The 27,506-nt window shown below is 38.5% G+C and overlaps 1 non-coding gene across 1 annotated transcript; it reads left to right on the top strand.

The window, feature by feature from the left end:
* Positions 1–23,944: 23,944 nt before the first annotated feature.
* Positions 23,945–24,050, top strand: LOC121993723. The gene has a single exon (XR_006115377.1). It is a non-coding gene; the product is annotated as a small nucleolar RNA R71 (small nucleolar RNA).
* Positions 24,051–27,506: the final 3,456 nt, after the last annotated feature.

Here is a 27,506-nt window from a genome sequence, read left to right as displayed (position 1 = left end):
TCCAATCTAATTGGGGTTTTGGGCCATGACCATCACAAATTTATACATAATACTAAATTATGTATTTCCATAAATTTCTGTACTTTTTACTACTATTTTTACAATTTTATGAGTCAAAATTTTTTGTCGGTCCCGTTTAGCGATTTTCGGGCGCGATTGCGGGACAATACCCCTTGCGGGGTTAGGGGCAGCGCCCCTTCTCATGAAATGAATATCACGAGTGTCCTACGACGATCTTATAGCACCTTAAGCCACTGTCTAAAAATGATTTGGGCGAAACCTTGCCATTTCGGAAAGGTTTTCTCGGTAGTTGAAGCCTACAAGTGTCCAAACACTTGTTGCTTCGCCTATACGAGAAAAATACCCTTAAAATCTATAAAAATTGTAAATATACAGAAACTTACAGATCTGAATGTTTTTCATAAAAAAAAATGAAACTCGTACACGCTTCGCATGTGGCTCTGATACCACTGTTGGGATTTTCGAGCCGCAAAAACCGCTTTTACGTTGCAGAAACCCTGAAATCTCATGCCACCGGATCCGTGCGAAGATAAAAATTTCATAATTTCGTGTACAAGTTTCTCTAATCCTAGATCTACCTTAGATATACATGGAAGAAAGATATACCTTTGTAGCGAAGCCCTTCGCTTATCCCGCTTGTCCAAGAAGATGCTGGATCTCAAGGGTGTCAAGTGAACACCCCTCTATGTGTATCCACACGAACGATTAGGTGGAGGAGAAACCTTAGAGTGTGCTAGCACCCTTGAAGGTTTCTTCCAAGGTGGAGGAGAGTGAGAGAAGAAGAAAGCAAGGAGGAAGAAGATGAAGCTACAAAACAAAATGGAACTCTCTCAATGAGTTAAGTGGCCGACCACTTCAAGGAGAGGTTTTAAACCTCCATGGGATATCAAGAGTCACAACTCTTGATCTCCCTCATGATGTGGCACACACATAAGCCAACCTTGATGATGTGGAACATCATCATTGGCCCACTTAATGCCAACTCACAAATGAGGTGGCAATGGTCAAGTCAAACTTGACCTTTCATCTTCCCTCTCAAGTCAAGTCAAACTTGACCACTTCTCTCCCATGGTTGATCAAATTGAACCATTTGATTCAAATCAATTTAATATAATGAATCTCTATTCATTGATTAAATTGATTCAATGAAACATAATCTAAATTAGATCCATTGAACACATGAATCAAATTGAGTCTAACTCAATTAGTTTAATTTGGATTACTCTTAATCCAACTTGGTTCATCACATGAACCTAATCCTCTTGGTTCATCAAATGAACGTAATCACCATCTAATTGCCCTTTGTGTGTGACCCTATAGGTTCTAGTAATGTTGGCAATGCTCCTAAACCCATTTAGAATCATAAGTAATGAGCGGTATCTAGCAACACATCATTACTACCCAAGTTACAAGAATGTTGAGATCCAACATCACCTTGTGACTACTAATTGTGACTCTTCACAATATATGACAAGTGTCCTTCTATCCTTGACACCTAGATTGATCAAAGTGAGGCATAGACCGTGTCATCCTCTAATGAATCTAAATCTTGGACTCCAAGTAGACTCACTATAATCAAATGAGCTCAATATCTCATATTGACTCATTTTGGCATGGCCATGCACTTAGTGGTCTCAGTCTATCAAGAATAATGATGTCACTCCCGTTATATAGGAGGGATAGATCCCATCTACATCACTCACATCCCTCCACATAATTTATTATATACCTAGTAATCGCCTTTATAGTCCACCCAGTTACGGGTGACGTTTGACGAAGCCAAAGTATGCAACTCCTTATGTAGGGAACCATGGTGACTTCAGGTCCAAGGATTAATAGTCATACTAATAGCCACATGAGAAAGTATATGACACTCGTATAATGATCCATGATACTTTCTCATAGCGGGTCATTTAGTATACATTCTCCAATGCATACCCATGTGTCAACTTGATATCTCTATATCCATGACTTGTGAGATCAAGTCATCGGGTTGACCTACATGCTAGTCTCGTCGTATTAATATTATCCCTGAATGTTAATACTTGACTAGGAATGATTAAGAGTAGTGTTCTCTATATCATCTCACTATCGATTCAACAAATCGATTGATATAGATAAGAACCTTCAACTCAAGGGTGCTATTATACTTAGTTATTTGGCACCAATACAAGTAAGTATAATAACCATAAAGAAATTCCTTTATAAAGTATATAGGAATATGATATATCGAGTCCATACGACAATCATCATATGATTGGCTCTAGGGCTCTAACTAACAATCTCCCACTAGCACTAGTGCCAATCAATGTAGACTCTAAGGCCCAATGACCTAGTGTGACCATCATGCTTTCTCTGTGCCAAAGGCTTGGTCAAGGGATCTGCGATGTTAGCCTCTGTGGGTACTCTGCAAATCTTCACATCTAGTCTATCGATGATCTCTCGAATAAGATGGAAGCGCCGTAGTATGTGTTTGGTCCGCTGGTGTGAGCGAAGTTCCTTAGCCTGTGCAATTGCTCGATTGTTGTCACAATAGAGCTCTATCAGATCGTCTATGCTAGGAACCACCCCAAGCTCAGTAATGAACTTGCAGATCCAAACTGCCTCCTTTGCTGCTTCTGATGCAGCAATATACTCGGCCTCTATTGTAGAATCAGCGACTGTGTCCTGCTTCGAACTCTTCCAGCTCACTGTACCACCATTCAAGCAAAACACAAACCCAGACTGCGATCTATAATCATCCTAGTCAGTTTGGAAGCTAGCATCACTATAACCCTTTACAACTAGCTCGTCATTGCCTCCATATATCAAGAAATATTCTTTAGTCCTTCTCAACTACTTAAGAATATTCTTGACTGCAATCCAGTGACTTTCACTTGGATCTGACTGGTATCTGCTCCTCATGCTCAAAGCATACGAGACATCAGGACGAGTACATTGCATGACGTACATGATAGATCCTATGGCTGAAGCATAAGGGATCTGATCCATGCGGTCTCTCTCCTCTCTAGAAGAGGGACTTTGAGTCTTCGAAATACTCACACCATGTGACATCGACAGAAATCCTTTCTTGGAATTTTACATGGCAAACCGTAGTAATACCTTATCAATATATGTACTCTGACTTAGGCCAAGCAATCTCTTAGATCTATCTCTATAGATCTTTATGCCTAGAATGCAGGCTGCTTCAGCTCAGTCCTTCATTGAGAAACAATTGCCTAGCCATGTCTTTACAGACTGCAGCAAAGGGATGTCGTTCCCAATGAGTAGTATGTCATCCACATACAATACAAGGAAGACAACTGTGTTCCTTGTATTATACTTAGTTATTTGGCACCAATATAAGTAAGTATAATAACCAAAAAGAAATATCTTTATATACATAGGAATATGATACAATGAATCCATACAACAATTATCATATGATTGGCTCTAGGGCTCTAACTAATAATAATTACAAACTTCTATTATGAATGGGTTGATCGAAAATCGGAGACCAGCCATAAATTGGTCTCTGAACAGGCAGATCGTGCCGATCGGCGGGTCGTTCGGTCAATCGGACGGAGAAGCCAAGATAATTTCGTGGTCAGAGGGAATGTCGAAGACATTTATGAGGCTCGCCGCGTCACCCGCATCAAACTGGGTTTCCATGTTGGTGTACCACAGGTTGGGAGCAGGGTCCAACGGCTGCGATGAACTAGCCATCATCGGAAAACAAGATAATAGGGAGATGGACGGAAAAGGGGACGAGAAAACACCAAAGTAGAAGCGGGAAAGTAGCGGAATGAAAAGAACCAAGTAGGCGCAAGATTGAAGAGCTTACAGGAGGGGATCGCTGAGGCGAGAAGCCGAGGTTCGCCAAAGCACTGGACACGAGCAGTATCGTTGGAGCACATGAAGAAGACGCCAGCGATTAAGCAGAAGCCGACACTGCGGCTTTATAAATATGGAGTTCGGCCGACCGGAGCCATCCGATCTAGGACAAAGAATCCAAAGCACAGATTCAGCCGTTGAATTTGAACCACCGAACGTCACATCACCCCTATCGCTTTGATCGTGCGGTGATGGCGGCAGTGCCACGTGGCATTCGCTTACAGGAAGGCATTTAATGAGCACCCTTACCCGGCGCGGCCGCGTGCTCAGCCTTAATGGGGATGCTTTGTATGAATCCCGAGGTAATTTGGGCGACGTCAGCATTGACCGCCCGACTCGCACGCCTCTGGGAACGCTTAGGGAAAAATCTCACAAGTACAAATGCTCAGAGCGTCGATCGGCACAAGAAGATCAGTCCTACATGGGCCGATTGGCATCCAACCAGTATACTGGCCAATCAGATACCATACTACTTGTCCAGTCAGTCAGACTTGCAACCTCCTTCGACTAGACTTGAGGGGAAGACACGCGATCCGGTGGTAAGGTAGGGCCCGCCCGGGAGAAGGTCATGGCCACGTGGAAGGTCATGATCAAGGCAATCAAGGTTCCTGGATCATTGTCTGACCGGATGCCCTACTCATCCGGTTGGATCTAGGAATTGTCGAACCAACATCACTACGTCTTGGCCAGGTACCGAGCTTTCGATGCTCAGAGAAGTCCATCACCGAAGTGTGTGACTCTCACTAGGTCCCGGATCCTGCAACGCAGAGACACGACTCTCTCGTTCGGCAACAAGGGTCAGATCATCCGAATAGTGGCCGAGCGGTCTTCCCACTCGGCCCTAGAGATGGCAGCGCTAGGACATCGGCGATTAGCCGAGTGGCTCTTCCACTCGACCCCCATGAAGAGTAGCCATCTGATAGACACGGATCGGTTGAGCAACTCTCCCGCTCGGACCTATAATGGACAAAGGGAGCAGCTGAGAATATCTTCCTAGGAACCAGTGTCGTTGACAGGTGGAATGGTCAGATAGAGAATCGTATGGTGGAAGCTTCCACTGTCACGTCAGGGATATGCTCGGGCTGTTGAGGTATGACGTCAGGTATGCTTTTCTGACACGTCCTTTCAAGGTATGCTTTGAGGAGCGTGCACGCCTTGGGAAGCATGCATGCATCTTCCGGGAGCCCTATATAAGGACCCCATGGGATTCGACAGAGGTATGTTCATTCTACTGTAGCTACTGTTACGCGGCCACTTTCATTTCTTTGCTCGCTTGCTACTTCGCCGGAGATCTGACTTGAGCGTCGAAGGGCCATCAGCGGGGAACCACTCCCTGGCTCGGCACTAATGCTTTTGTGCTTGCAGGCTAGTCTCGTCGGAGGTCCACGCACGGTCAACAGGAGCGCCACATCCCCAACGCTAGTCTCATCGGACACGCACGGTCAACAGGGGCGCCACATCCCCAGCGTCTGTCATCTCGACTCTCGGACAGGATAATTAATCTTATGTTATTGTGCTAAACTTTATTTTGCAGGATCTGTTTTATATTTTGGACTAACACATCTTGTAGGGAGTGAAAAAGATGTAAAACCTCGGATGAACAGTACTCGAGGCGCCTTCCATGGAGCTTGGAGGCGCTTCGGGTGCACTAGTCGAAGACCTCCGCGCAGCAGGGCAGAGGGTGCCCTCCATGGAGCTAGAGGCGCCATGGATGCTAGGTGGAGGGCGCCCTCCATGAGCTTGGAGGCAGCCTCATGCGAATAAGCAGCGAGGGAAGCAGAGCTTATCGATGCTGCGACTTCGGCGGGGTTGGAGGCGCCCTCCAAGCAGTTGAGGGTGCCCTCAATAGGCTATATATGCCTATCTCGACCAGATGCTTCGAAACAATAAAAATTCATGATTCTTCTATTGCACACTGCTAACGAAACAATCCGGCAAAGCTGTAACGCTACTCCTACAACCACAAGCTCTGCTTTCTCCATTCTTAAATTGTGGTATACTTTTAATTTATTGCATTTAAATTGTATCACTCCTTTTGTAATATTTCCGGATTGATACTAAATTTCCTAAAGTAACACTCCACGAGTGTGGGCCTTGGAGTAGAAGTCACCACAGGCTCCGAACCAAGTAAAACCTTGGCGTTTGTGTTTGTGTTTTATTATTGAACTGCGTATTTACTCGATAGTTTTAAAACGAACGTGAAAGCCACGAATACTATTCACCCCCCCCTCTAGCGTTTTTGATCCTACAATCGGTATTAGAGCAGGGTGGCTCTGAATCGGTACGCCTTTCATTTTTTCCTCCAAAACTATTTTTAAAAAATTCATTTCCATCTTTTCACTATTGGTCGATATTAGAGAAATATTACATTTTTAAAAATTTGTAATAATATTTTTTTAATATTTTTATTAATATTTTTATTAATATTTTAAAAAAAATATTTTTTTGATATTTCTATTTTTCTCCCGCACTACTAATCCAAGACCAAGTCTTGGAATATTTAGTTCTTTTTCTTTTTGGGTGTGAGAGTTTCCTCTTAAATGGCCCATCAAGAAGGTTATAGCATAGCTTGCCCGCCACTCTTCACCGGCGAAGACTTCGGCTACTGGAAGGGTCGAATGAAGTCCTACCTCCAAACCCAATTCAAGATGTGGATGATCATCAAAACTGGCATCTCACTCCCACTCGACGGCACAGGAAAACCAATATCATGCGAGAACTGGGACACAATTCTAATAAAGAAGGTCGAGGTCAATGCCAAAGCAACATGTACTCTTTAATGCGGCTTAACCAAAGAAGAACTTAACCGAGTCGACCTATTCTCAAGCACGAAAGAACTATGGGAGAAGCTGATCGAGCTACATGAAGGCATCTCCGATACGAAAGCAAGTAAGTGCGATTTAATTTTGAATAAATTATATAACATAAAAATGCAGGAATATGAGACGGCTAGCCAACTTCACACGCAGATTCAAGATCTACTGAACAATCTTCATGGAATCGGTCAAAAGGTAGAAAACCGTGACATAATCAGGTATACACTCAACGCCTTTATGAGGAATACTTTGTGGGCATCTATGGTAGATGCTTACAAAGTATCCAAGGACCTTTCTTTAATTAGACTAGACGAGTTATTTTTCGAATCTGAATTACACGAATAGACTAATGCACTTCTAGCCGAGAAAGGTATTGCTTTGATTGCAGGTACAAGCAGAACCTGGGAACCAAAAGCAAAGCACAAAACCAAACCCTAGTCCGAAGATGAATCATACTCATAAGATGATGACAACGAAATCATAGCCGAGATCGTCAACCTAGTACACAAACTCTACAAAAAGAAGAAAGGATTCATAAAGAAGGCGATTCAGTCCAAGAAAGTTCAAGTCAATCCAAAAATCAAGACTGGAGTTACATGCTACGGTTGCAACCAGAAGGGACACTACAAGCCGGAGTGTCCAAACCAGAAGCAACGAAGAAGGAAGGCATTGAAGGTAACATGGTCCAAGTCATCAGAAGAGTCTGACGAAGAAGAAGACAAGTAAGCAAGATACCTTGCTCTACCAATATAAGCTTATGTTGCCGAAACTGAGTCCAAGTCGGAGTCTGATATCGAGAGCAAATCCAAAACTAAGTCCGAGGAAAACCACGGATCCATATCCATTTTCGAAGGGCCTAACCCCACTGTAAGTTCTCTATTCGACGACACTCAAGTAGAAGATCTAGAAAAGTTAGTTTCATACTTATTAAAGAAATTGGCCAAATCTAACATTCGGGTCAAGTCACTCCAAAAGGAGGTAACAATCCTTAAGGAGGAGACTAACCTAAGTTCTTTGACTGAGCCAGTTCAAAATTGAAGTTCAACCCAAGTCCAACAACTTGAGGAAGAAAATTCCAATTTGAAAACTCAAGTTAAAGAACTTAAGGACACATTGGAACAGTTCACCTTGGGTTCCAAGAATCTTGATCTGATTCTTGGAAAACAAAGAGCCGTTTACAACTGATCTGGACTTAGATTTAAGGCTAAACAAAAATTCAGATCTTATTTGTCTCTAGTAAAATGCTCAAATAGAAACTTAGTCCAAACATGAGTCCCCAAGTCAAACTTGATTAATCAAGTTTGACTTGACCAATATTTAAACCCCAATGATCAAATTCATTATCTTGATAGACCTTATCGAGGTTATGATGCAGGGGGAGCCAATAAAAAGACCATTTTTATCATAAAATAGAATTATCTGATGTTTGATTTACTGCTTTTTATTATTCATGCTTAGACTAGGCTAGATAAGGACCTAGGCGTGATTTACACTTGGCTAGTTAGACCTAGGGGTTTCAAAAAGGAAATTAAATATCCAATTTCTTTGAAAGGGTTTGTCTATAAGTAGTGATGATCTCATACCCAAGAAGGCCTAGTGCCTTGCCACAGCCTGGAAGCCAATCTTTGAAATGCATATTTAATGAACTGATTGTAAAACCTAAGTTAAACTTAAATGCAAATCAATCCTTAGATTATAATTTAAATTAAAGATTAAATTAACCATCTCACAAAACTATTAAGGTTCTCTGATTGAAAATTTAAAAATAGAGTGAGATGGATCTAAGTTTAAAATATAAAGTAGTTAACCAAACTCAAATTAATTAAAATTAATTCAATTAAGTTAACTTAATTAATTTCAAAATCTTAATCTTAATCTTAATTTCAAAATCTTATTTAAAATCATAATGAATTTAAAAAAAATCTGATTATTTGATTATTAATCATAATTAAATTATAATTATTTTCAAATTTCAAAATATTAGTTATTTTCAAATCATAATTAATCTTAAAAGGATAATTAATTTCAATTAATTCTTAATAAAGTAAATCATAATTATTTTTAAATATTGTCCAAATTTCAAAATATTAGTTATTTTCAAATCATAATTAATCTTAAAAGGATAATTAATTTCAATTAATTCTTAATAAAGTAAATCATAGTTATTTTTAAATATTGTCCAAAAAGTTTTAAAATTTAAAATTTAATTATCCAAATATGAATGTTTTCAAATTCAAACTTAACTCTGAAACTTTAATACTTTTTTAACGTTTTGATATCCTCAAATTCAAACTTAATATTTTTTATTTAACTTAAATTATTTTTAAAATATATTTTAAGATCATAAATATTTTTATGATCAACTTAACTTAACGCTCCGCCCTAGAGCCAATTATTTGATGATTGTATTATGGACTTATTGTATCATATTCTTATATAAATAAAGGCATTTGGTTTTTGGTTATTATACTTACTTGTATTGGTGCCAAATAAACTAAGTATAATAACGTCCTTGAGTAGAAGGTTCTCACCTATATCAATCGGTTAGTTGAACCGATAGTGAGATGATATAGGGAACACTACTCTTAATCATTCATAGTCGAGTATTAACATTCAGGGACAATGTTAATGCAATAAGACTAGCATGTAGGTCAACTCGATGACTTGATCTCACAAGTCATGGATATAGAGATATCAAGTTGACACATGGGTATGCATTGGAGAATGTATACTAAATGACCCGCCATGAGAAAGTATCATGGATCGTTATATGAGTGTCATATACTTTCTCATGTGGCTATTAGTATGACTACTAGTCCTTGGACCTGAAGTCACCATGGATCCCTAGATAAGGAGTTATGTACTTTGGTTTCGTCAAATGTCACCCGTAACTGGGTGGACTATAAAGGCGATTACTGAGAATATAACAAATTATGCAGAGGGATGTGAGTGATGTAGATAGGATCTATCCCTCCTATATGACGGGAGAGACATCGATATTCTTGATAGAGTGAGACCACGAAGTGCATGGCCATGCCCAAATGAGTTAATATGAGATATTGAGCTCATTTGATTTAGTGAGTCTACTTGGAGTTCAAGATTTAGATTGGTCAGAGGATGACACGGTCTATGCCTCACATTGATCAATCTAGATGTCTAGGATAGAAGGACACTTGTCATATATTGTGAGGAGTCACAATTAGTAGTCACAAGGTGATGTTGGATCTCAACATTCTTGTAACTTGGCTAGTAATGATATGTTGCTAGATACCGCTCATTACTTATGCTCCTAAATGGGTTTAGGGGTATTTCCAACCTTACAAGAACCTATAGGGTCACACACTAAGGACAATTAGATGGAGATTAGGTTCATATGATGAATCTAGAGGATTAGATTCATTTGATGAATCAAATTGGATTAAGAGTAATCTTAATTGGGCTAATTGAGTTAGACTCAAGTTGATTCATGTGTTCAATGAGTCTAATTTAGATTATGACTCATTGAATCAATTTAATTAAATGAATTAGATTCATTATATTAAATTGGCTTGAATTAAATGGTTGGATTAGATCAACCATGAGAGAGATTAAGTCAAGTTTGACTTGACTTGACTTGAGAGGAAGAGGAAGAGTCAAGTTTGACTTGACTTTATGCCACATCATTTGTGACTTGGCATTAAGTGGCCAATGATGAGGTGCCACATCATCATGTTTAGCACATGTGTGTGCCACCTCATGGATGTTATAAATCTCTTTAATGGCCACCCTTAATGCAAATGGGGGTTACACTTTTGTGAAAGTGGCCGGCCAATTTTGTGAAGGGAATGAATTCATTTTTCATTCAAGTGTCATTTACATCTTCTTCTTCCTCTTGCTCTCTCCTTGCTCTCCCTCTCCTCTCTTGGCCGAACACTATCTAGGTGCTAGCACACCTATTGTTTAGTCTTCTCCACCTAATTAGTTCATGTGGATACTTCTAGAGAGTTGTCTACTTTGACAACTTGAGATCCGGCATCTCCTTGGACGAGCGGGATACGAAAAAGGGCACGCATCGAAGGTATAAAAGATTTCCTCTTTGTAAATCTAGTGTAGATCTAGATTAGAAACTCGTACTCGTATTTTGTTTTATTTCTTCTTCGCACGGATCTATGTGGCGGGGGTTTCGGGGTTTCCGTGACGCGAAAAAGCGGTTTTCGCGGCCCGAAAAACCCAACATAGATCCCATCTACATTACCCATATCCCTCTACATAATTTGTTACATACCCAATAATCGCCTTTATAGTCCAACCAATTACGGGTGACGTTTGACTAAACCAAAGTACATAACTCCTTATGTAGGGATCCATGGTGACTTCAGGTCTAAGGACTAGTAGTCATACTAATAGCCACATGAGAAAGTATATGACACTCATATAATGAGCCATGATACTTTCTCATGGCGGGTCATTCAGTATACATTCTCCAATGCATACCCATGTGTCAACTTGATATCTCTATATCCATGACTTGTGAGATCAAGTCATCGAATTGACCTACATGCTAGTCTTATTGCATTAACATTGTCCCTGAATGTTAATACTCGACTAGGAATGATTAAGAGTAGTGTTCCCTTATCATCTCACTATCGGTTCAACTAATCGATTGATATAGGTGAGAACCTTCTACTCAAGGACGCTATTATAATTAGTTTATTTGGCACCAATACAAGTAAGTATAATAACCAAAAACAAATGCCTTTATTTATATAAGAATATGATACAACAAGTCCATAATACAATCATCAAATGATTGGCACTAGGGCTCTAACTAACACATTTGCCATTTGCCACCTATTCCAAAATGAAGTTGGCCTTCCACAAAACCAACTGATGATATCTGCATAATTTGTGGTAGCTTATCCCATCTAGCTGCTATATGTCACTTCTTCCAAAATGTTGTTACCTCCTTTATGGAACTTCAGAATCTATTCCAACTTGTGCATTAGGATATGTATGATTCAGTTCCTAGTACTTCTAGTTATGAGTGGGGTGATTAACAAACTCAGAACATTCAACCCCAGCATACTTCAAAAGAGAATGATCAGTTACTATTATAGCAGCATAACTCTAACTCACCTCAACACTACAATCAAGATGGAATAAATTATCAGGATTTTGAGTGCAACAACATTCAAAGTGTTGAGCAATCTTCTCAAGTAAATCAGAGTCCATCAAAAATTCAAGATGATTCACTATTAGATGGACCACAATAGTTGTAACATTATGAGCTAACTGACTAAGACTCAGATATTCCTGCTCCCAGTCAGATGAAGACTAAAATACCAGAATTAGAAGAGCTCTTGATGCAAGAGGGGATCTTGTTTCTCCGATCCCTATAGCAAGATGATGTGGCAAGTCTAAATTCGGAGCCTCATTTGAAGGATGATTTGGAGGGGATGGAATGTAAAGCTGAAAACGACTGTGATCATGATTCTACAGCTCTACCGGACTCCTCTGCTGCTTTGCATGGTGATGATGTATTTGATGATACTCCGGACATTGATAGGACCATTGATGCATCTTCAACAATCTTGTTGTTGTTCTTGCTGCAACTTCTAATAGTATATGCTTGAGTGATGATGGGATTATAGAGGAAGCAAATGTTAATATTTAAGTGCAGCCCTCCAAGTGGGAAGTGGTGGAAAGCCGGAGACCCCAAGGCTGGACACTTCCACCTTTGCCTATACTTCATTTTCATCAGAACAAGGCCTCAACATCAACTGTGATCACCGCGCTCTTAGCCTGGGCACTTCAAGTGAACCTTCTCTTATAGTCAAGAAGATTCTTTAAGGAGAAGAAGAAGGAGAGAGCAATTTCTGAAGATGTGATTCCTATGATGAAAGCTCTCTCCACATTTTGGGCTATTAGCCGGAAGGTCTGAAGATACCTCACTCCGGCAAGATCATGATTTCAGTGTAGCAAATAAGGGAATAAGCACTTCTTGGGAGGCAACCCAAGCTCAATCTTACTTTCATTTAGTTTTAGTTTCTTTCTAATTTCTTTACTTCGCTTATAATAACTATAATCCCTCTACTTAATTTTTATTGTCTATTTATTTTTGTAGAATTCAAAGTTGTGGAGGACTGCAAATCACATATAGGTAAGTATCTTCAAAACATGAATGTCAACCATTTGGAGCTCATCACTTGGCAACTTATCTAAACTTCATAAATCTCCTCCACATTCCATGAATGTCAAAACATGAATGTCAACTATTGGGACAATGAAAAGTTTAAGTCTGGGAGGATGTTTGAGTTTATGTTAGTGTTTGTCATATTTCTTAGTTTTTGCACATTTCTTTTTGAAATTTTTCCAAGTTGCATCATTCATCATATCATGATTGTTTGTTCCTTAATGCAAAATACTAGTACGTTTCATATAGATATTTATGTTGTGTGATTTGGTATGCTAGTATGTCTATTGATCTATGTTTTTCTATCCATAGTAGCATGAAATGAGCATTGTTATTAATAGAAGAATCTGAATGTTGGCCTAGTTTTAGGATCTCTTCACATTATACTTGACTTTGATAGTAGATATTTTTAAAAATAGTCATGATTCAGAGAACTAGACTAGTACTCTTACTTCTATAGTGACCTCTCAACTATATTTTGGTTACTGGATAAACTTAGATCATGCAAGTTCATTTGGAAAAATCATCCTTTAAAAAAATTAAATAAAGGTTTGTTCAAGTTTGATACTTTGAAAACATTCAAAGAAATAAAAAAATAAGGAAAAAAATAGTTATCGTGAGTGGAAACATTCAAAGTAATTCACCCCTTTGAGACTGAGTTAGGTTACTGGGGAAATGAATGCTATGTTTCTCTTGATACTGAGTATTCCTTTGAGACCTTGTGTAGACGATGCATAGTATTTTTATGGGGAATGAACCTTGCGTGTGGTAGGTAAGTGTCTATCACCAGAAGTACGAGGAACACGGTTAAATGAAAAATTGACTAGACTTAGAGATTGACACTTAAGAAAGTTAAGCCACTTATCACACTGAGCACGGAGAACTTCTACGTAGGCCACACTCGAATAATTTTTGTATCATGCTCATCAATGAAACTATATGATAGGTTTATATTGATTCATTAGGGATTATCACCTGTCATCTACACACATAAATCTAGATTGCGAGTTTTGCTTGAGGACAAGCAAAGGTTTAAATCTGGAGGTGTTATGTGCGTAGATTATATACATTTTTAATCATGTTATGATGCACATCTACTTAGATTTCATTAGTATAATCTATGTTTATTGCACCCTATTTTATTATAATATCATACTTTCATTATATTCTATTCGGAGATCTGCTCTTTACTTGTTTTGATTGATAGGAGGCATATTAGAGTGAAAATGGAGTAAAAACGCACATGCGAGCAACTTTAGAAGAAATCAAGCTTGGGTTGTGTAGGCCACACGGCTGTGTGGCCATCCCGAAGTAAATCCTGTTACGACCGTGTCAATCTCCCGTGACCAAGCAGCACACAGCTGTGCCAAATGGCATGCCCGAGCCAACAATCCAGAAGCGAAGAAGACCATGACTGTGTGATTCCACACGACCATGTGACTTTGGAGAGAAGAAGAAGGTTAGGTCGTATGAGCCACACGACCGTGTGACTCAACCCGAGAGGAAGTCGGGAGAGGACGTGTGAAGGCCACACGGTCGTGTCATGGGCCATATGGTACCCGTGCCCTACTCTATACAATAGGTTTTCTCCCCCTTTCATGCATCTTTTGGCTTGGAGCTCACCCCCATTCCTTGGAGGAGGGTTCTCCCTCATGGGGGAACCCTAGAAACCACATCTTCGCCGATCTATCCACCTCCGAAGCAAGGGAACGCCTCCAAGGACGCCACGCTTCAAGAATAAGCACTCTCCTCTCTCTACTTCTTTGTATTGAGTTGTAGTTTGCTTCTTTCATATTTGGTTGTTTTTCCTTTGTTATGGAGTAGATCTTTAGATCTAGGATGTAGGAAGTAGCTATGATGTGATTGTAGATGTATGAACTACGTATTTGAATATTTCCTTATTCAATGAAGTATTATGTCATGTTCTATTTGTGTTGTGCCTTCTATGTGTTTGGTGAAGTGTGTGAATGGTGCAAACATGTAGATGTGGATTAATTGTGTATCCCGTAGAGGGATGTCCTAGATCGTATGACCGAGGGCGCTAGTGATAGGAAGATCCAGCTAACGGACGTTTATGGTATCATCTTGAAAGGAGAAGCAATTCTCTATAAGGAAGTATGTAGTCATAGTCAATTGCAATCCTCATCTCTATGTTTATTAAGTAATGCATATGTTTCTATATTGTATGACTAAGGGACGCTAGTGACTAGCAAATCTCGCTAACGGACTTCATATGAATCATTCCTATTTAATTGCAAGGGATGTTGATCTAACTACCCTACTAGTTGTCCACTGCAGGGGATAACCGGTAAATAATGCATAGGATCATTAACTAGCATAGTGGAACCGAAATCCTAGTATCTATCCATCCCCAAACCCAACTCTCCCTCTTTCTCAACTCTTTACATTTTCTCTTTTCTTCACTCTCTCTTTTCCAATTAACCTTCGATTGTCTAGATAGCTCACCGTGCAAAGTTAACTAGTGCATAATCAATAGTCTCTATGGATTTGATATCTTTTGTATTACTAACGACGTAACCGTGCACTTGAGGTTCGTAATACTGGTCAAGCCAATAATAGTATACATCTAATTCAATCCTTTTTACGTCGATACAAGTCATGTACTCAAATGTGTCTTCTAGGTTATCTAACCAGGCACGAGCAACTCAAAGGTCGAAAACTCTATGAAATAGAGTTAGTCGACTCCTTACTGACCAAACCAACTAGTGTAAATCGATCCTCTACTGACCAAGTCAACAAGGATATACGACTTTAACTCTCACCCAACTGGTAGTAGCAAGAGTTAATACCACTGGTGATATGGTAGTTGGATATAAGGCCACAGATCTTAGTAATATACATATATGATAAATGAAAATGTCTAACTATTGTCAGGTATATGGAACAACCATAGCTCAACAAATGCAACAAATCATAGACATATGCAAAGTAGTATCTCTCCAAGATATGCAGCATGCATCTTATGTGCAAATGATCATGTGTATCTATATGTATGAAAAGATCACAGGTGTCTACTAAACAACATATATAGTAATGGTAACACCTATAGTTTACCTCATACACGTATATACAACTACAGCATATGGATATATAGAAATGTAAGTACAATAATATACCGACAACAAATGAACTAGATGAAGCTTAGGTTGTCGAAGAGTTATAGTAGTTGAAGCTTGCATGAGCAGTAGTAGCATAGATGAGATAGAGAACAGAGAATTTCTTTTTGAACAGAGAAGTAATGATTGGCTCAAACCCTAAGGGCTTCTTTTATAGGCATCATTCAGTCAACTGAAAATATAATCTGTTGACGAAACCTTTCCATCGATTAAACATCTTATCCGCCAACTGAACTCTACACCCTTCCTTGTTTACCCTAATTTGTTATGCTTGATCCCATAATTTTCGTTGTTCGGTCGACTAATAAAGCTTATCCATCAATAGAACCCTGAGTATACCTTTTCTGCGTGATTCAATATAATCGATTATCATTACCTTTTATGGATCTATCAAAAGATCCCACTAATCCATCAACAATATAAGGTGTATACCATATTTGCTGAGCTTTAATTTGATCTTTAACATGCTGGCTGGATTATTGGACTAATCCTAGGTATCCTTTGACTAAAAACACTATATACCATATTTGTTAGACTTCGATCTGATCTATACCAAGTGGGTTGTATCAATCAACAAATCTCAACTATCAGTTGATTGAACCTTTGGTCAATTCTAGAACTTTGTTTATCTGCAAAACAAAATTAGCATAGATAATATATAATAATAGAAGTTCTACAAAATAGAGTTAGATAAGAGATGAAATAGATGCATGAGTATGTCAGTTAAGACTATCTTGATATCAACTTAGAAACCTCTATTGGTTTCTTCAATTGGATTAACGTCTAAGGTTTATCCTGACTACAAAATCTCCATTGGTTTCTTTAGTTGGATCAACGTCTAAGGTTTGTCCTGACTAGAATATAACCTCACAACTCCAGTAAAGTAGTTTACCTTAACTTACCAGCCAAACATCTAATTGTCTAGACGTATTTAGACTTTGTCTGCTTAGCATCTGATGAGTCTATCAAGGTTTCCTAACCTATCAAATTCACCTTGCAAGATGTTTGGTCTACTAACCTATCTAGGCTTTATAACTTACTTCCACAATCTTTCGAGACTTCTGCTACCTAGTATCTAGTTTAGATGACCTACTAGGACTTTTCTAAGTTGAGCATCCAACAAGCTTGATCAATCCATTAGATCAAAACAAGACTTAACTTAAACCTTTGGCATCATCAAAATATAGGTTCGATTATGGTGCTCTCTTCACCAACACTACTATGTAAACTGGCAGGCCAAAAATTAGCAGAATTGAAAATCAGTGGGTAGAGGCGATAAGAACAGCTGGCCAACTCACCCTCAGATTTCTTGCCCTTCACAAAAGTAGTAGCTCCATAGGCTAATTGTAATGCCCATTTTAAGTGTTATCGTTGTGGTGAACAATGACATAGGGTAAACCAATGTAGGAAACCTGATACTGCAAAACATAAAGGTAAAAATTTATTGATCAAAGGAGACAGGGAAGAAGAGGTAACAACAATTGGCAAGCCAGTGTTTGAAGCTGATGACATGCTTTATGGTTATAGCCATGAGAATTTGGTCATTCGCAAGAGTCTGTTGACTCCCAATGTCAATTCAAGGGATGAGTGGTTGAGAACTAATATTTTTCACACTATCTACACCATCACAAATAAAGTCTGCAAGTTGATCATCGATAACGATAGTTGTGACAATGTAGTATCCAAGGAGGTCATCCAGAAATTACAATTGATAATAGAACATCATTTTAGGCCTTATAAGTTGTCGTAGCTGAATAAAGACAGTGAGGTAATAGTAGATAGACGATGCCTCTATTGGGTGTCTCTATGTGCATTTTAAATTTGTTTTCGTAAAACATGCAAAGGAAGAAAAATAATTTTATAAATTATTATAGCACAAGTATCACACACATATAGGATACACACATGCGGATATATAGTTGTGGAACACAATTTCTTAAAGAAATTACACCTATCGGATGGTGTGTAGAGGAAATGGCATCAGTTAGCAATCCTCACAAGGACTGCCTCTATTGATATCCATACTAAGATATCTTCAAGATGACTTTTCTAAACCACATGTTTTTCTCTCTAATTTAGTACTAGCTAAATGAAGAGACGATAGAATCCGAGAGAGAACCCTGGCTCACTTTTGTGCCCGACAGCGAGGGCAACCCGATGGCACAAAATGAGAAAAGAATCAACCTTTCAGCTTGCTACCCTATGGCACAATAGCTACTATTAGCAGTTGTGAGGCCAGTAGCTGGAGCTATCTGATGGCTGGGTGGTATGTGGTCAGGAGGAAGACGACATCAAGCTTGGGGATAGTAACTTAGAGTTTCTATTCGGTCAATTCTACTTTTGTCTAGTTGCTTGGAGGTCGACAACAAGGATGCCAGAGGGAAGGTTGACGGTGGGAGGCTTGCAATCAATGGAAGCAAGTCCAGTGATGGGTCCTTGTGGCAACACAAGAGGTGGTAGCCTCTTGTGTAGGCAGTGATAGTGAGAGAGAGAGAGGAAGATAGGAGAGGAAACCTAGTCGCTATTAGGCTTTTTCCAATCAATAATTAATTAATCTCTTTTTCTCATGGAGGGGTATATATATATATATATATATATATATATATATATATATATATATATATATATACACACACACACACACACACACATGCAAACACACAATGACTTGGGAAGTAAGTCATCTCTTAAACATAAAATCCAATAGCAACATGATTCACTATCATTAAGCTTAGTTCAAAATCAAACCAACTTGGTTCAAAACCAAACTACTCTTGGTTCATTATTAAACTAATCTAATTTTGGTGCATAACTAGACCAAAAAGGGATCTGACCTTATCTAAAAGAGGCATGACTCACCATCACTTCTAGTCCAATAAATATCTTCCATATTTTTTCCTTGTCTAGTCCAACAAGACTTAATCTCTCTCAATTTGAGAATCTAATTGTCAAACTTTTCTTATGTCTTTCAAATATACTCGTAGTGCATGTGACTCGATAGGTGTTACGAACCACAAGTGCACGATTTCATCGTCAGTAATAAAAGATTATCGAATCCATAGGGACTATTGATTAAGCACTAGTTAACTTTGCACGGTGAATTATCTAGACAAACGTAAGATTGGTGAGAAAATATAGTAAGAGAAAGAGAAGAGGGAAGAGAGAGAATGGATCTTGAGAGGTGTTGAGCTAAGAGGATAGAGGATGATAGATTCTAGGATTTCGATTTCCTTGTAATACTAGGCGATGTTACATACATTTCTTAGTTCCTATCCTCTATTTTAATGCTCTTGTAGGAGGTTAGATGCATTACCGACTCTCCCCTGCAGTGGATAAGCCGGCATGATCTCCTACTCCATGTCCTATGCTACTAAATGGAATGGCAGTCCTGTCACGACGCCCCTAGATCATACAACATAGAAATACACTAACACACAATAACATAGAGATAGAAATAGTGATTATGTCTGATCCCCTACTTGTGGAGATTTACTTCTCCTTTCAAGGTGATACCCTAGACGTCTGTTAGCGGGGCAGCCCAGTTACGACGCCCCTCGATCATACGATCTAGGGTATCCCCCCTACGGGATTAACAATTCTACATAACTATTTGATAAAATATACAAAAGATATATATATATATAAACTTCACACACACACTTCATCAAATATGAACAAGCCATTAACAAGTCATTGAATATAAACATAGCAAATCCACATAGTTTTACATCTCCATCACATCACAAATACTTTCTACATCCTAGATCTAGAGATCTACTCCATTGCAAAGGAAGAACATCGCCAAAACATAAAGTAAAGCATACTTACAACCCTAAAATCGAGAAGAAGGGGAAGAAGAGATGCTTGCCGATGTTTCTGATGTCTTGGGGATGCCTCCTTGCTCCGGAGATGGACGGATCGTCAAAGGATGGAGGTGAATGAAGCTCTAGGATTTACCCCTAAGGTGAGAACCCTTCCCCAAGGAAAGGGACAAAGTCCCAAACCCAAGATGAGTCAAAGAATGAGGATCTTGACCCTTTTATACCTCCTCCAAACTATCCAGGAAAACTAGGATTACAAGGGTCCAGTAAACCAGATTTTTCACCCATTAAACCAAGTTTTCTCGTGATTCACTCTGAACAAAGTTGTAGCTCTTGAAATTATCTCAATTTGATACTTGGATCTAGCCCTGGCTTAAACCAAGCCGAAAGTTATGGTGGTTAAAACTTTGGTCTGTAGTATGGGCGAAGGTCCAGTTGAACCCGCGGTTAGGAAGCACGGACGTGCTATTTAGCACTGGTATACAGTGCTATCTTTCTGTTGTATTTGAAGCAAAGTTGTAGATCATGAAGTCATCCACGTTTCGGTATAAAGAACAACCTGAAACTCCAATGGAGCCTAAAGTTATGGTCATTTTATGATCGATCTAAAATCTGTCCAGAATTCAGCACAGCTCTGTTTTAGCGTGGCATGGCTCCATGTTCTTCGCCACACAGCCCTGTGGAATCCACATGGCCTCACCCAACTTCCTCACGGGTTGAGTTACATGGCCATGTGGCTCACAAGGTCGTGGCCTTCTTCTTCTCTACCAAAGTCACACGGTTGTGTGGATTCACACGGCCGTGTGGATTCACACGGTCGTGACCTTCCTTACCTTTGGGAAGTTGGCACGGTCGTGGTCTTCTTTATCTCTGGAACATTGACACGGTCATGCTATTTGGCACGGTCATGTGCTACCTGGCCACAGGGAAGTTGACACGACCGTGTGACTCACACGACCGTGGCTTGATTTGCCTCTAGTGGGGGAGCACGCCCGTGTGGGTCACACGGCCTTGCCTTGATTTCTTCCAAAGTTGTTCTCATGTGCATTTTTTCTCTATTTTCGCTCCAAATAACGTCCTGTCAATAAAAACAAGCAAAGAACAAATCTTCGAACAAAAGATAATGGAAATATGACATTATAAAGAAATAGGGTGCAATAAACATAGATTATGCTAATGAAATACAAGTAGATGTGCATCTAAACATGCATAAAAGCGTATATAATCTACGCACATCACACCCCCAGACTTAAACCTTTGCTTATCCTCAAGCAAAAACTGCATCTAAACTCATGTGGTTAAATAATGTATCATAATCTCTAGCAAGTCAATCTAATCCTATCAAATGATTTCATTGGTGAGCAAGATACAAAAGTAGTTTGAGTATGACCTATATAGTAGTCCTTTGTGCTCAGTGCAATGGTGGTCTATGTTTATCAAGTTTCAATCCCGAAGCCTAGTCAAGTCGTCATAGAACCATATTCCTTATACTCCTAGCGATAGGCACTTACCTACCAGATGCTTGGTTCATCCTTCTCAATCTACCCAAGGTCTCAAAGACATGCTCAATATCAAGAGAAGCATAGCAATTATTTTCCCAGTAACCTAACTCGATCTCAAAGGGGTAACTTACTAATTTCAACTCACAACAACTAGTTTTTATATCCCGTATTCATTCAATTTTTTTTCATCATTATTTTTTTAAAGTGATTGCAAGGTGCAACACTTGAACACAAATACACATAAATGCAAATGTTGGGATATTTTGATTTTTCCAAATGAACTTACATGATTCGAGTATCATCCAGTAACCAAAATATAGTTTAAGAAATCATCATAGAAACACTAGTACTAATTAAATTCTATGAATCATGACTATTTTTAGAGTTATTTACCATCAAAACTAGGCAAAGTGTAAGAGATCCTTAAACAAGGTCAATACTTAAACTCTTACAGTAAAAATATTACTCACTTCATACTATCATAGATAAAGAAAGATATATCACTAAACATAATAACACCATAAGTAACCAATAAACCACACAGAATCTAAAATAAATGTGCTAGTATTTTGCAATAAGGAACAAATAATCATGATATGATAAATGATGCAACTAGCAAAAACAAAATTTTATTATACAAAAAGAAGAATATACAAAAGCTAAACTAAACCTAATGCATCTAATGCATCCCCCAGACTTAAACTTTTCATTGTCCAAATGAAAACTAAAAACAATGTGGAGGAGATTAAAAATAGGAGAAGTTACCAAATGATGTGTGACAAATGCCCATGTCATTAACTTCTCCATCATGTAGTTGTCCTCCTCCTAATCTTTGAGTCCTATAAAAGAAGATAGACAACAAAAATTAAGTAGAGGATACAGGTTTATTATAAAGAAAGAAATGAAACTAGAAAGAACTAAAGACATAAATGAAACAAGGAAAATGAACTTGGGTTACCTCCCAAGAAGCGCTTGTTTAAGGTTATTAGCTCGACCGCCTCATTAGATTAATCTAAATCTCACTCTTGGAGGGGTAAGATATTTTAGAACCCTCCTACCAGGGGCTCTTATTATGGTGAAAGCTTTCAATATTGGAGTTAAAAAGTGAAATATCGCTCTCGCCATCTTCGTCTTCTTTAATGTTCTTTCAGGTGGTCAAAGACAGTTCAGATTGAGCTTCCAATTATAGGCCCCATAAAAAATTGCACATGCAAAGAAAAAGAACACCTACCATACAAGAGAAATATAAGAAAGAACTATAAAAATATTAAGTTTAACAGTGCATATATCAAAAGATGAAACACATCCAATAGAATCAATGCTGGGTACCTCTATGAAGTTTTCCAAATGATCACTAAGAATACTACCCTTACTTTGCTGAGAGATACCTGAAAGTTCTAAACATGTGGATGTGACCTCTTCTGACTTCAATGATGGTTGTGGCTCTGTCTTAGGCGTTGGTGCTACCAAAGGTGGTGATTCTTGAGACTTTGCTAATTCTGCATAAGTCCCTACACATTGGTCCACAACATATTCAATCCTTGCAACTCTCATAATCTCAGAAGGTTGTGTTGATAAAGGAGGTGATTTTTGAGATGCTGCTTCCACACCACAACTCCCTACACTTCCTTCCATATCAATATCATCATCACATTCACTGTTGAATAATGCACCGAGATCAATATCATCTGAAGGAGAATCAACAATATGAGGATAACCGACTTCATTTGCATTCTTAAGATGATCTACCACATCACCTTCATCATCTGAAAATTTAGTTTCACTATAACATCCTGTAAAACCTGGAGGTAGAACTAAAAACTTGTTATCCACTGCATTATCATCACAATCCTCATCTGAAGAGTCTTAATCTTTATATACATCAAGAAATATGCACTCAACCGTATTTGGATCACAGAATTTGCCAGGATCTTTATCTTCATTGACCCTCACTAGCCTTTGTGGAAAAGGAACCCTTAGTGAAGGTCTTGGGAAAGGAACTTCCTTTTTCCCATATTCCCTTTGAGCTTGCAAAGGAAGTCCAACTTGCTTATCTAGTGTTGATGTGATTAATTGTTGAGGGAAGGGTACTTGTGGCCTTTGTGAACTTCCTGAAGTAATGGAACTAAGTTCTTGTGCTCTTCTATTGTTCTCCTCAATTCTAAACAAATCCTTTTTCAGAAGTTCTTCATGATTCTTGCCACTTCTCAACTTAATATCATTATCATTTACACTAGATCTTATTTGTGTAGGAGGAAGGTCTTCTTTGATCCATTTTGAAACTATGCTATCAATCTTTTCCTCCAAATGTTTGAACTCCTCATTCTGTGACTTGTGAATTTCAACATTCTTGGGTGGTTGAGCTGCATTTTGTTTGACAAACTCTCTTGCATTTATGGCTTACACTTACTGAATATTTGAGGGAGATTCCATCCAACTTTTATCTGACCATTCTTGGAGATTCAATGTCACTTGATCAATTAATGTATATGTTTCGTCCACACTTTTATTCATAAAAGAATCTTCGGCTGATGAATACAAATAACATTCATCTGAGAAAGAAATTCTCCTATAGAAAATGTACAAGGTGAGCCATTTTTCCAAACCATGATGAGGGCACTATCTTTGTAGACTCTTAAATCTATCCCATGCTTCAAATAATGATTCTCCATCTGCCTGAGCAAAATTTGTAATGTAATTCCTCATGTAAATTGTTCTACTTGGAGGGAAAAAAAGATTCAGAAATTTCTTCTCCAATTGTTCCCAACTTGTGATGCTTTGAGGACAGAAAGAATATAATCAAGTCCTTGCTTTATCCTTGATACTGAAAAGAAATGCCATCAATCGAATTGCATCCGCTGACACTCCTTCACAGTTCACCATATCACAATATTCTAGACATGTCTCAAGGTGCAGGTAAGGACTTTCTGATACTTCTCTTCCGAATTTGTGACATTGTATCATGAAAATTAACTCTGAGTCTACTTGAAAACTTTTTGCTTCAATATGAGACTACACAATGAGAGATAAAAATCTTGCGAAATGGGTGCAAAAAAATCTCTTAAGGGTCTGCTTGACATGTTAGTGCTCATGGATATTTAAGAAAAAGTTATGAGAAAAAAATAAAAATGAAGAATTAAAGACAAGAAATAAAATGTTATATGAAAAGCAAGAAAGAAAATACAGAATTTAAATTGCAAGGAAGAAAGTGCATAATGAAAACAAGAAAGAAAAGACAAAAGGAAAAAGAAAAATGTCTAGAGTAACTCATATGCTAATCAACTAATGTTAATCGAAAACAGTCTCAGGCAACGACGCCAAAAACTTGTTACAAATCGCAAGTGCACGGTTTCATCGTCAGTAATAAAAGAATATCGAATCCACATGGACTGTTGATTAAGCACTAGTTAACTTCGCACGGTAAATTATCTAGACAAACAGTAAATTATCTAGACAAACGTAAGATTGGTGAGAAAAGAGAGTAAAAGAAAGAGAAGAAGGAAGAGAGAGAATGGATCTCGTGAGGAGTTGAGCTAAGAGGATGGAGGATGATATATTCTAGGATTTTGGCTTCCTTGAAATGCTAGGCGATGTAACATAGATTTCTTAGTTCCTATCCTCTATGTTAATTCTCTTGTAGGAAGTTAGATGCATTACCGACTCTCCCCTGCAGTGGATAAGCCGGCATGATCTCCTACTCCATGTCCTATGCTACTAAATGGAAGTGATTCCTATGAAATCCGTTAGCGGGGTAATCCTGTCACGACACCCCTCGGTCATACAACATAGAAATACACTAACACACAATAACATAGAGATAGAAATAGTGATTATGTCTGATCCCCTACTTCCTTGTGGAGATTTGCTTCTCCTTTCAAGGTGATACCCTAGACGTCCGTTAGCGGGACAGTCCTGTTACGACGTCGCTCGATCATACGATCTAGGGTATCCCCCCTACGGGATTAATAATTCTACACAACCATTTGATAAAATATGTAAAAGATATATATATATATATATAATCTTCACACACACACTTCATCAAATATGAACAAGGCATTAACAAGTCGTTGAATAGAAACATGGCAAATCCACATAGTTTTACATCTCCATCACATCACAAATACTTCCTACATCCTAGATCTGGAGATCTACTCCATTACAAAGAAAGAACAACCCCAAAACATAAAGTAAAGCATACTTACAACCCTAGATTCGAGAAGAAGGGGAAGAAGAGATGCTTGTCGATGTTTCTGATGTCTTGGGGATGCCTCCTTGCTCCAGAGATGGATGGATCGTCAAAGGATAGAGGTGAATGAAGATCTAGGGTTTCCCCTTAAGGGGGGAACCCTTCCCCAAGGAGAGGAACAAAGTCCCAAACCCAAGATGAGTAAAAGAATGAGGATCTTGACCCTTTTATACCTCCTCCAAACTGTCCAGGAAAACCAGGATTACAGGGATCGGGTAAATCAGATTTTTCACCCATTAAACTAGGTTTTCTCATGATTTACCCTAAACTAAAGTTGTATCTCTTGAAATTATCTTCAATTTGATACTTGGATCGAGCCCTGGCTCAAACTGAGCTGAAAGTTATGGTGGTTCAAAGTTTGGTCTACAGTCTGGGCGGAGGTCCAAATGAACCCTCGGTTGGGAAGTATGGTCGAGCCATTTTTCATGGGTATACAGTGCTATCTTTCTTTTGGATCTGAAGCAAATTTTTAGATCATGAAGTCAGCTACGTTTCGATATAAAGAACAGCCAGAAACTCTAACAGAGCGCAAAGTTATGGCCATTTTATGATCGGTCTGCAATCTACCCAGAATTCAGCACAGCTCTATTTTGGCATGGCACCACTCCATGTTCTTCGTCACACGGCCATGTGGAATCTAGACGGCCTCACCCGACTTCCTCATAGGTTGAGTCACATGGTCGTGGTCTTCTTCTTCACTGCCAAAGTCACACGGTCGTGTGGATTCACACAGTCGTGGCCTTCCACGCCTTTGGAAAGTTGGCACGGTTGTGGTCTTCTTTGTCTCTGGAACATTGGCACGGCCGTGCTATTTGGCACGGCCGTGCTATTTGGCACGGATGTGTGATGCCTGGCCATGAGGAAGTTGACACGACCGTGTCACTCACACGACCGTGGCTTGATTTGCCTCTGGTGGGGGAGCACGGTCGTGTGAGTCACACGACCTTGACTTGATTTCTTCCAAAGTTGTTCTCGTGTGCATTTTTACTCCATTTTCTCTCCAAATAGCATTCTATCACTAAAAAAAAGCAAAGAGCAGATCTCCGAATAAAATATAATGGAAGTATGACATTATAAAGAAATAGGATGCAATAAACATAGATTATGCTAATGAAATACAAGTAGATGTGCATCCAAACATGCATAAAAGTGTATATAATCTACGCACATCAATAGGTTCTTGGTTTATATTGGTCATCCATAATTAAATATTAATTATAAATTGATCATGAATGACAACTACTAGTATATCATGATCCTCGATTAATCAAAAAATCACAGTAGATCCTAGAATAATTCAGAACCCTTTAGTAGCTATGGTTATTAGTGTGTCTTGTTCTTTTCACTCATTTTATATCCACTTGGTTCAAAAAATAGCCTATGTATCAGTCCCCACTAGGCTGACTATGTCACACCTAGCCCAAGTAGTAGTTTCTTGTCCTACAGATTTAAATCACTCATACATGTGTCCATGAAGATCATCCTCTTAATGTGTAATGTTTTCACCAAAGATTTACAAATAATAATCCTGACAATAGGCCATAAGGTATACATCACCTTATAAAGGAGTGATGAATTCTCTGTGGACTATTAACACCTTTGGGCATATTGACTTCTACCCAATCATTCCAGACTTGCACCTCGTAAGAGATGATTGTCAAGATGTCAAGTATTTTGTAATATAGATCTAGAAATTTCCAAAATAATAATTTAAATATTGAAGATAAGATCTTAAATAAAGATAATTTAATCAATTTAAAAATTAAAATCAATAAAAATTTAAATCTTACAGATAAATATATAGATAGAACTAATTTGAAAACCAAAACTTAATCATACTAATTCAAAATCAACAAATAATAAAAATTTAAATATTAAAGATAAACCTTTAAAAAATAATTTAAACAATTCAAAT

The sequence above is a fragment of the Zingiber officinale genome, chromosome 1B (assembly GCF_018446385.1).
Source record: "Zingiber officinale cultivar Zhangliang chromosome 1B, Zo_v1.1, whole genome shotgun sequence".
NCBI classification, from domain to species: Eukaryota; Viridiplantae; Streptophyta; class Magnoliopsida; order Zingiberales; family Zingiberaceae; genus Zingiber; species Zingiber officinale.
Note: the sequence above shows the minus strand (reverse complement) of the source record. Positions and strands in the feature narration are given on the sequence as shown.